This window comes from Gossypium hirsutum, chromosome A05 (genome assembly GCF_007990345.1).
Source record: "Gossypium hirsutum isolate 1008001.06 chromosome A05, Gossypium_hirsutum_v2.1, whole genome shotgun sequence".
Classification (NCBI taxonomy): Eukaryota; Viridiplantae; Streptophyta; class Magnoliopsida; order Malvales; family Malvaceae; genus Gossypium; species Gossypium hirsutum.
The window spans coordinates 18,855,757-18,867,160 of NC_053428.1; positions in this window are offsets into that span (position 1 = coordinate 18,855,757).

An 11,404-nucleotide genomic window follows, 5' to 3' on the forward strand; every position below is an offset into this window, starting at 1 on the left:
GAAAAGTTAGGGGCAAAATGGTAATTTTTCCTAGGATGAAAATTTAGTCTACTTGAATATAGAATTTGATAAATTGATGTTAAATTTACTAGTATAGATCTGGATAGACCAAATTCGGAGTTAGAATGAAGAATGAGGAAAATGTCGGATTAGTAGAGTTCACGTGTACAAACCTTTGTCGAGGTAAGTTCGTGTAACTAAATTATATATATTTTTATGCTTGATTTAAATGTTGTGTTTGTGAATTTTATTAATGTCATAAATATGTGAAATGATCACCTACTCGATATAGCCCGATAAATGAAAATGCTCGATAAAATGGTAAATGAATAAAATGTTACTTGTATGCTTAACATGAATGTGGAATGTGTTTTACTCGAATTACATAAATGTTACAGAGGTATGAAATAATCAAATTATCTATAATGCTTGAAAAATGTTTAAACCCCGGTTGAATAAATGGAAAATCGATAGATATGTGATTTCCCAAAACAAAAAAGGTCCTGCATTTGTTGCAGATAGGATTTAGCTCAGATGAGTAATCTTTCGACCTCAATTCTAATAGGATTTAGCCCGGACAGGTAATCCTGATATAAGTCCTCTCAAGCATATATTATGGATTGGATTTAGCCCGAACGGGTAATCTAGATCAAACTCTTTAGAGCATATGTCATAAAAAGGATTTAGCCTGGACTGGTAATCCTGTAGTATTTATATGTTGCTCTAGAGTGTACTTTCTGAAATAGTATCTTACGGGTACCATTGAATATGAATTGACAGATCCTGATTCGTACGCCTCGAGTGTACTTCTTATGTATCCATCGATAATTCAAATAAATTCAACGGGCAAGGTTCTGATAGGGGAAAATATAAATCTAAGACAAATTGACATGGAGTGGTGTATATGATATGGAAATATGACATGAAAGAATATTAAATGAAATGTAAGAAAATAATGATACATGACAAGTGATATATGAAATATGAGATAATGATATTTGTACATTGAAACTATTTGATGAGAATGTTCATTCTTGATTATAGACTTGTATATTCTTGATTATAGACTTGTACACCTAGAGTATACTAATCATGACTTTGATATTCTGAGTAATATGTGTAAAGTTCTGACGCGAAATGATTTGATCTCAAAATGAACTATTATGAAATTATACTCGAAATAATAAGATGAATTATGTATGTTGAATGAATACATGATGTGGAAAACATATGTGCTTGGAAACTTGATTATTGTTGAGCCCATACATGTCTTGATATTACTATGGAATATATGACTAACTAGGGCAATGAGGATATGTGTAGGGCTTGAGATCAAAGTGGTTGATTATACATTACTTAGTTACCTCAAATAGGATGAATGGTAAGTTAAGTACCGTGTTACCCGAACTTACTAAGCATTTTATGCTTACTCTGTTTATTTTCCCCTGTTTTAGAGTAATCGGAAGCTCGTTGGGTTGGAAGGTTGGTGGAGATCACTCACACTATCCATCGGCCCATGTCAGTATAGTATGGTAATTCAATTGCAGTTGTAATGGCATGTATAGGATATATTGGCCATATTGGCATGTAAATGTAAATTATGCCTGTAAACTAGCCATTGGAATGGCTAGTAATGATTGTTTTGATATACTTGTAATGTCATATTGTAATATCCTAATTTTGGGCCTAGTCGGAATAGTGGTTTCGAGACCACAAATCTGAGATAGAAAGAATTTTTTTTATAATTGTTTTGAGGTCTATGATATGATATGATTGCATGATTGTGTGAAAATTTCATGAAGAAATTCTATGCATAAAGTGCTTAATTTGAAATTAGGGACTAAATTGAATAAATTGCAAAACTTGTGTTCTAGAAGCATTTTGCATAAAATTGAATTAGATTATTAATTAGAGGTCCTTACAGAGCAATTTGACCAATTTGTAAGTCTATGGACAAAAATTGGACATGGATGGAATTTTTGGAAAGTTTAGTAGTAAGGGCATTTTGGTCATTTGGATATTAAATGAAATTATGTAGTATAGGAAGTTGTAGATAAAACGGAATAAAAACGAGGTATTGAGACCTCGAATTCATAAACCGAGCCATAAATATTTTTAGAAATATTTATGGAGTGTAAATAAGTTAGTATTAAAGTTTCGTCAAGAAATTTTAAGGTTTCGGTAATTAATTAGGTGAAAAGGACTAAATTGAACTAAGTGCAAAATTTGTGAGATGTGATTAAATAGCTTAAGTATTTAAAAAGATGGATTTAAAGAGCAATTAGACCCAAAGGTTAATGGCTGGACGGTTTGGGTATGAAATAAGCAAGAAAACAATGTGAACAAGGGGCAAAATTGGAAATAGCATAAAAGTTAGTAATTAAATAATGATGTAATTGAAAAATCTAGACATTTCTTCATCTTTCTCAGCCAGAAACGCCGTAGCAGGTCTACTATGCTGGTTTTTCATATTTTTGCACCATGTAAGTTCAATTTTTACTTTTTCTTAGTAATTTTTATGTTTTTGTGACTTTTACAATTAGGTCCAATCATCTAATTCATTAGTTTTTGATTTGGTGGATGAAATTGGAAGTTCCTCTGGCTGATTAAGGGCATTTTATGATGAATTATTATGAAATTGAAGTTCTAATTTCATATTAAGGTTGTTTTATTAAGTCATTTTGATAGAAAAATGGTATTTAGGACCTAATTGTGAAAAAAATTGTGAATTAGATGTTGGTGTTGAAATTCAGAATATCAAAGGTTGTGAAATAGTTTATAATGATAAAATAAAGAGTTAATTGAGAAAAATTAGTTCAATTTATGGGTGAATTGAGTAGGGACTAAATTGTAAAAATTGTAAATTTTGGGGTAAAAGTACAATTTCGAAATTTGAACAGCATAAATTGTGAAGTGAAATAGAAATCAAATCAATGCTAATGAGTAGAAATAATTTATATTATAGATAAAGAGAAACGAGATTCAAGTCGTGATCGAGGGAAAAATAAAGTTTACGAGGAATAGGCTCGATTGCTAATATTTTATATCGAGGTAAGTTCATATGATTTTAATAATGCAATGTGTAATTTAATGTTTTGAAATGAAAATTTCATGAATGATATAGTATATTATTGCATATAAAATGTCATTAAACTGTGATAATTGTAAAATGATATTTGAATAAAAGTACAAATTAAATGGAACAACGAACTTGAGTACTTTCATTCAGTGGCTTAGACGAATTGACGGAAAAGACCATGGTTGGACCATGGCAGCATGTGAAATGTGATTTTCGTATAAGACCATAGCTGGGCTATGGCTTCGGAGAAATGTGATATGTGCTTCCGTATAAGACCATATCCGGGATATGGCATCGGTGTGATATGTGCTACTGTATAAGACCATATCTGGGATATGGCATCAGTGTGATATGTGATCCGTGTAAGACCATAGCTGGGCTATGGCCTCGGTATGTGATATGTGACTATGTGCAAGACCATAGTTTTACTATGGCATTGTGATAATGAGGTACTCAATTCCATAATCGTTCCCTAATTTGATTATGAACGAAAATGTAAAATGGCCCGAAAAGATTAAGAATTGGTGAATACTATGAAAATGACACGATTTGGAATAAGTTCTTGATACTTGATGACATTTAGATTATGGATCTATGCTTATGAAGCATAATTATGTGTTCTTACCATGATGGATGAAATGATATTGTATGGATTTAGTGAATAATAGTGGTGAATGAATAAATATGGCCTTGGCAGTTTTGGGTTACTGCAGTAGTGTAACTTTTGAAATTCACCATAAATTGTGGAAATTGAGTTACGGGCTGAGTAAAATATGAGATTAAAGCCTGATGAGTCTAGTTTCATATAGAGGAAACGGTACATGCAATTGGATTTTATGTTATGAGATATTTAAATTGTTGTGAGACAGAGTCTGAATGACTTCGAGATCCCCTGTTCTGATTTTAGAAAATCATTAGAAATTGTACAAAAATAATTATGAGTTTTAATTTATATATTTAAAATCCTTATCGAGTCTATTTTCAAGATGGATAGACGGGAATATCATCCAAGTTCCGAATTATAAGATAAATAATTTTTAGTGAAGAGAGATCAGAACTGTTGGAAGCGAAACAGGGGAAACTTAATGAATAAACTGTACTAAATGGAAAAACCAAAAATTCTGGAAATTTTATGGTAGAAAGGTATATGAATATAGTTTCAAGGAAAATTAACAGAACTTAATTTGAAGTTCCGTAGCTCCATAAATAAATTATTTAGTAAATGTATCTCGATAAAACAGTTTAAGCTGAGTATGTATAATTGTACAATTGTGGTGTTTTATCTTAAAAGCATGTTGGTAATTGCTTATTAATTTCATATGGACTTACTAAGCATTTATGCTTACTCCCTCCTTTTCATTCCTTATAGTTTTGACAAGCCAGCTCGAAAATCGGGAACAGTCGGAGGCCCACTCACACTATCCGTATACCATCTTAGCATAATGGCTTGTATATTTTGAGTATGGCATGTATAGCATTATAATCATTTTGTGTATATGGTCTTATGATATGGATATTGAGTGGTATGGAAATGCTTGGTAATGATTAGCCATTGGAATGACTAATCATGATCATATTTGGTGTTATGTATGCTAAATTGCTAGCTAATCCATGGAAACCATGAAATAGGCAAAATTTACCATAAAATAGATTCAGACGGCAGCAATGATGTGAGTTTGAAAAATCATTAAAAATAGTAGAGATATAATTAGATGATGAATAAAGTATGGAATTGAAGAATTATTAGTCTATTTTCATATGGATGGAACAAAATAGGTATATGAGTTATATTTTATGAGAAGTTTAAATTTTTGTGAAACAGGGCCAGAGCAATTTCTAGATCCCCTATTCTGACTTTGGGAATTCACCATAAATTGTACAAATATAATTAGAAGTTATGCTTTATATGTACAGATTCCTTATTGAGTCTAGTTTTATTAGAAATAAACAGAATAGTCATTGAAACTCTGTACAGGGAGATATCTGATTCGTAATACACAGAGGTCAGAGCAGTCGAACCCTAAAACAGGGGAGACTTTAACTAATAAACTGTACTAATTGGCCTGACCAAAAATTGTAGAAAAAAATTAGTAGATAGATATATGAGTCTAGTTTAAGGAAAAATTTACAAAATTTGATTTCGAGTTTCAGAACTCGAGATATGAATTTTTAAGCAACTATGACGCAGTTGGACAGCTTGTCCGAATTTGTTTAAGTGCTCAAATAAGTTTAGTAATGCCTCGTGCTCGACTTCGGCGACGGTCTCGGGTAAGGGGGCGTTACACATATTATGTTAACCACATATATGTTAAGTAGTGATAAAATTATATCTAACATGAGAACATAACTAAGGTAAGATTGTAAACATGTATGCATAAAATGTTATGCCATGATGATTGATGGATCATGCTTGATTAGAATGCTTGAAATGGTTAGTAATTGTATGTGATGATATATCATGTTAAATGATAGAATTAACTTGAATAAAATGCTTGGATTTGTTGGGTTATGAATGCAAGATGTAGTGTAGGATTATGGCAAAGATTGGGGTGAGAAATGGAGCTAGGAATGGCTTTATTTTGTCCACATGGGTGTGTGTTTAGACCCCCTACACCTTAATTTTGAGAAACAGAATGCTCAGAATTAAGCACACGGGCGTGTGTCTCAGCCGTGTGTGCTACACGGCCTTGTACACAGCTATGTGCGCAAGTCAGAGAGTTACACAAGGTTGAACACGGCCTCTGGCACAGGCGTGTCCCTTGGACCATACAGGCATGTGAGCCCTGCACCTTGGTAAAATTTTAAAAATTGGTGAAAAATTCTTAGAGTTCCCGATTAAGCCCCGACTCGACTCTAATGCTCGTATTGGACCTCGAGGGTCCAATTAAGGGACGTTTGAATAATTTTGATTAATGAATAGTGACTTGCATGAATTAATTGTAAAATGTTATGAATGTTTCGGTAACACTCCGAAACTCTGTTCCGGCGATGGATACAGGTTAGAGGTGTTACAGGGATCAATTTGAAACTTAAACAAAAAATTGAGAAAAATTTGAAAACAGGGGTCACACGATCGTGTCCCCTGACTGTGTGAGATGGGTCACACGACTATATCATTGGGTTATGTAACAAACTATTACGTGTGCACCAAAATCGCTTAAAAACTTACAGACCAAACTACTGTAACACCTCTAACTCGTCTTCATTGCCGGATTAAGGTTACGGGATATTACGACAATTAACAAGATCGATAATACACTAACACAACTCAAATTAATTTAAACATTGTAAATTAAATAACAATCATCATTCATAGCATACATTTAGAAATGAGACTTAAATCGAGTATTTGGAACCCTAAAATCAGTTTAGAAACAAATATGGACTAATTTGAAATAAAACAGAAAAATATAGAAAAAAACTGAAAATAAGGTTCACATGGTCGTGTGATAGAGCCCAAATTGTGTGGCTCAAAGACATGCCGTGTGGCCAAACCGTGTAACTTAAGGTTATACGGCTGTGTTGTCAGGCTGTGTAACTCTTTGAGATCTTGTGGACAAACTTGTACCAAAAATCAATAAGACACACGATCGTGTGAAGTGACTGTGTGCGGCACACGCCGTGTGGTAAACAGTGTCCTAGGCCATGTGCACCTAAAATAACTTCAAAAATAAGTCATTTCAACAACCATTTCTTAGATATCAAGCCAAACAATTTCCATCCATTTCTACCTATTCAAAACACATTTAAACATACCAAAAACATTCAACCTAAGTGCCTAACCAATATGCCCTCATTGGCACCACAATTCAAACGTTTAATCATAGATCATTCAAACATCAACCATTAGTTAACCATACCTTCCATTTCATGAATTTAATACCCAACTAAACACATAACACCATTGCCCACATTGTTAACATAATATCATCCAAAGTTCAGCAAGTTACCTAAAGCAAAATGACCCTTTCATCACTAAAGCACAAGATAAGCAGACAAAACAGTCATTCCTTACTAATTCAACTACCAAATTTATTGTCATAATATCATGTTCATATTCATAAACTAAGTTCACCAAATAACCAAAACTTATACATAATTCTTTACTTAAATACCATGAACAACACTAAATAGATTTACACTATTATATTTATCAACACAATCATTAAAACTTACCATTTTTACATTGGTTCATATACCAAAAGGCTCAAAACATAATCAAATACTTTTATCATATAAATATCAAAAGTTATTTACATGACACTTATAACCAAACCAAAGTGAACAATTAATTACCGAACAAGTTGCCGAATAGTGTGATCTCCAAAAGCAATCCAGTCGACAGCTTGGAATCTACTATCTACAAGGAAGAAAAACCAAAATGAGGTAAGCTTGTGTAAAACTTAGTAAGTTTGTAGTAAATTTTAACTTTAACTTACCGTAAATGATATAATTTAAACATTTTACAAGATAATTCAATATCCTGGTCATGAATTTATTAATTACCTATACACATCACAAGTCTCACAAGGTTAGTGAGTTCATATATAAAACATGTAACTTTATCATGTTACCAAACACATACCCAAAAACACATTTAGTACATAAACCAACCATCACATATTCATTTAAAATTTAACATCTTTATTTCAAGTACTTGTTTTAAATGTCCCTTTTCACATATCTATATTCATATAAATATTTTGTATAAACACTTTATATAGCCATTTCATATATCTATTTCCATATAAACATTTTGTACCATTTCATATTACCATTTCCGTTTACTCATTTTTCACCCGATGAACCATAATGAAATAACATTGGGTACACGAGAACAATGCTCACACAAACTATGACGATAAATGCTCACACTAGCTATGAAATGGGTCTGCTCACACGAGCTATGGGTCCGGATGTTAGGTTACACGATACTGCTCACACGAGCTATGGATAATCCGCAACAAATGCAAGATCTCAGCCATTGGTAGGACATCCAAGATCAGCACTCTAAACGATAAATACTATAATGACATCTCATTTGTATCTTAAGCATTCACAAGATTCATACGGGTTGTGATTCACATCCATGCCATATAAATGATTAAGTATTTCTTTGTCAAATGAGTTCAACTATATATTTCCTCTAATTTAAACCATGACCTCAATTATAATTTCATTTCAATTTGAACCATTCAATGCTTTAAAATCATAACACCATTAATTCAATCACAAGCATACACAAATGATATTATACTACACAAACAACAATTAACTCAATTTATACGCTATACGAACTTACCAAAACTGATTCTGCAGCAAACACAACTCCAAGGACTAATCAATAATTTTTCTTTATCCGCATTTGTCTATTGATTGATCCATTTCTTGATCTATATATAATAATAATTTCATTCAATTATTTAATTAAAATACTTTTAATTACTAAAATTCACATAATTGACCATTTAATCAATATTTTATACATTTACCCTAAACTTTTACCTTTTATTCAATTTAATCCATAAACCCGAAACTTTCAAATCTACCACAATTTCATCAATTTCATGCTAGTTGTATTTTCCTTATGCCATTACAGTCCATAATTATTAAAATGTCACAATAGTTTCATGCCAAGTTTATTATTTTATCAATTTAGTCCTTAAACTTAAAACTAACCAAAATCACTTTATAAAATAGTCCTATTTAACTATTAAGCTTAATAATCCACCATCAAACTTCAAAAACATCACAAATTCATCCATGTAATAATTCAAAATATTTAACACTTTTACAAATTAGTGTCAGGGTTAGCTAGATTAAGCTACAACGATCTCAAAAACATAAAGATCACTAAAAATAGGTAAAGAAAACATTAAATGCAATCAAAATAGGCTTCGTCGAACCTTGTGTTTTCCATCAATGGTGTTTCGTGAAAGAAGGTAGAAGAAAATGAAAAATAAAATGGTTGTATTTTGTTTTTATGTTTTAATCATTTTTAAATTATTAAACAATTTTATATTAACATAATATTACACCAAATTTGTATAGTAACTGGCCATTATATTCCAACATGGTCAAGTTGCCTCATAAAACCATCTAAACATGATTTCATAACCATTAAGCACATATAAACTAATAGCGATTAAGTTTTACAATTTTTATGATTTAGTCATTTTTACTTAATTAACTATCTAAACATCAAAATTTTTGGACCAAATTTCAATAAACCTATATAATCACTCCATAAAATATTTAATATTAATATTTATGGGCTTGGTTTATGGAAACTAGATTCTGAAACCTCATTTTTCAAAACCACTTGACTTTAGGGACAACCACTCGAACTTAACTATTTGCTCAATTTGCAAAAATTATTAAACTAAAAATCCAATATAATATTATCATTGACTCGTAAATATTAAATAATAATATTTACAAACTCGCTTGTCGGATTTGTGATCATGAATCTACTATTTTTTACACCACTAGAAAATGAGCTGTTACAACGGCCTGCCATATGCACTTGTATGGTGTACTGTCGTACACCAGGCCGTGTCTCAAGCCGTGTGTACTTGGAATTTCCTTTCAAGTTAAGCCATTCAATCTAACTTCACTTAAGCAACAAGCAACCATTCATACCACATTCATACCAATTCAAAAGCACCAAAATCATACCAAAATCATCATTAATAACATCCAACCTAAGTGCCTAACCAATATGCCACAATTGGCACCTCAATTCACAATTCAAAACCAACCAAATATCATATATAAGTACCATTTCAAATAAGCCTTCATTGGCAGCTCAAGTTTCAACTAGCTATGCTTCAAAATAATCATTCAAACAATCTTATATTTGCCTAAATTAACCCTATGATATACACATCAAACCTACCAAACATTTCAATCATAACATAAGCACATCATTCATCATTCCCATAGTTATTATAGCAACCAAAACACATTTCCAATCATGTTATTTTCTCAATCATTACACCATTATGAATATAGTAATAACTACCTTAACAAGATAAAATCGACATGACCATTCTCAATACAAATATTTACATTTATAAATATGAACCTTAAAATACCAACAAGAGTTCAAAACCAAAAATTATAACCATAAGATATCCTACGTACATGTTAAGATCAAAATGGACACATGACCAACACTTGACTTTAGTATTGTTGCTAGATGCTGGTTTGATGATCGAATCTTTAGATACCTAACCTACGCACGAAAAATAAAACCATATGCTGAGTATAACTCAGTGGTAGTTCTATAATCGAACATTACAATATACTATAAAGGTTATAATGCATTTTAACATGTCAATCTACAAGTCCTAATACATCATCTAAATATTAAACCTATTTACATATATTAAATCAAGCTATCATAGTTGCAATATATACATTTTTCCCTATCTCAATCGAATTGATTAAATCTTACAATGTCAAATCCATAATTTCAAGCTTATAAACTGATATCCACTATCCACCCTTATTTTAATTACAATTATACTTTATTTTTCAATTCCACAACATAATTTCATCAACCAATCATCAAATCACATATGCGATAGCATAATTCAGCACCAATTGAATTCAATTGTACAATTATAACGATAAATTATATTTTCAAATCTATTCAATTTAGTCATTATCACAGCCAACTAATTAAAATCGATTCAATTAAGCTTGTTCAATCATTTTCAGCTTAGCATATAGTATTAGTATGCAATGCAATTCAAAATTTCAACAATTGAAAAGGTTTGGGTTATAGAAATACAAACTGTAACTGCGAGCTATTTGTCGATGACTTTATCTTTTCCTTTCTATTTTGAGAAATCTGAGTCGATGTTAGATAGAGATTAACATAAATACACCAAATCATCAATACACAATCATTTTCACATTCAATTTCTAATTTATATGAATTTAGCATTTTATTCAATTTAGTCCCTAAAAGTGATACTAGTATAACTTTCACAAGCAACCTCCAATTTTTATACCGATTTCACTCTAAGCCTAATTTATACCTACATTTCCCACCACAAAATTCAAAATTTGTGTAATTTAATCCCTATTGCACAAAATCAATTGATTTTATAATTTAGCCATTTTCCAATTCTAACTTTAAAATTTATCAAATTAGTCCTTAAATCTCCAACTATTCAATAATGGTAACATTCTCAATCTTTAACAGTACTGAAACTACCAAATGGGTCGACTAGCTTATGCTTCTAAGTTTCTGAAAACAAAAAAAATTACAAAAAAAAACTAAATTAAACTTGAAAAATTGAAGCACTAGCCGTC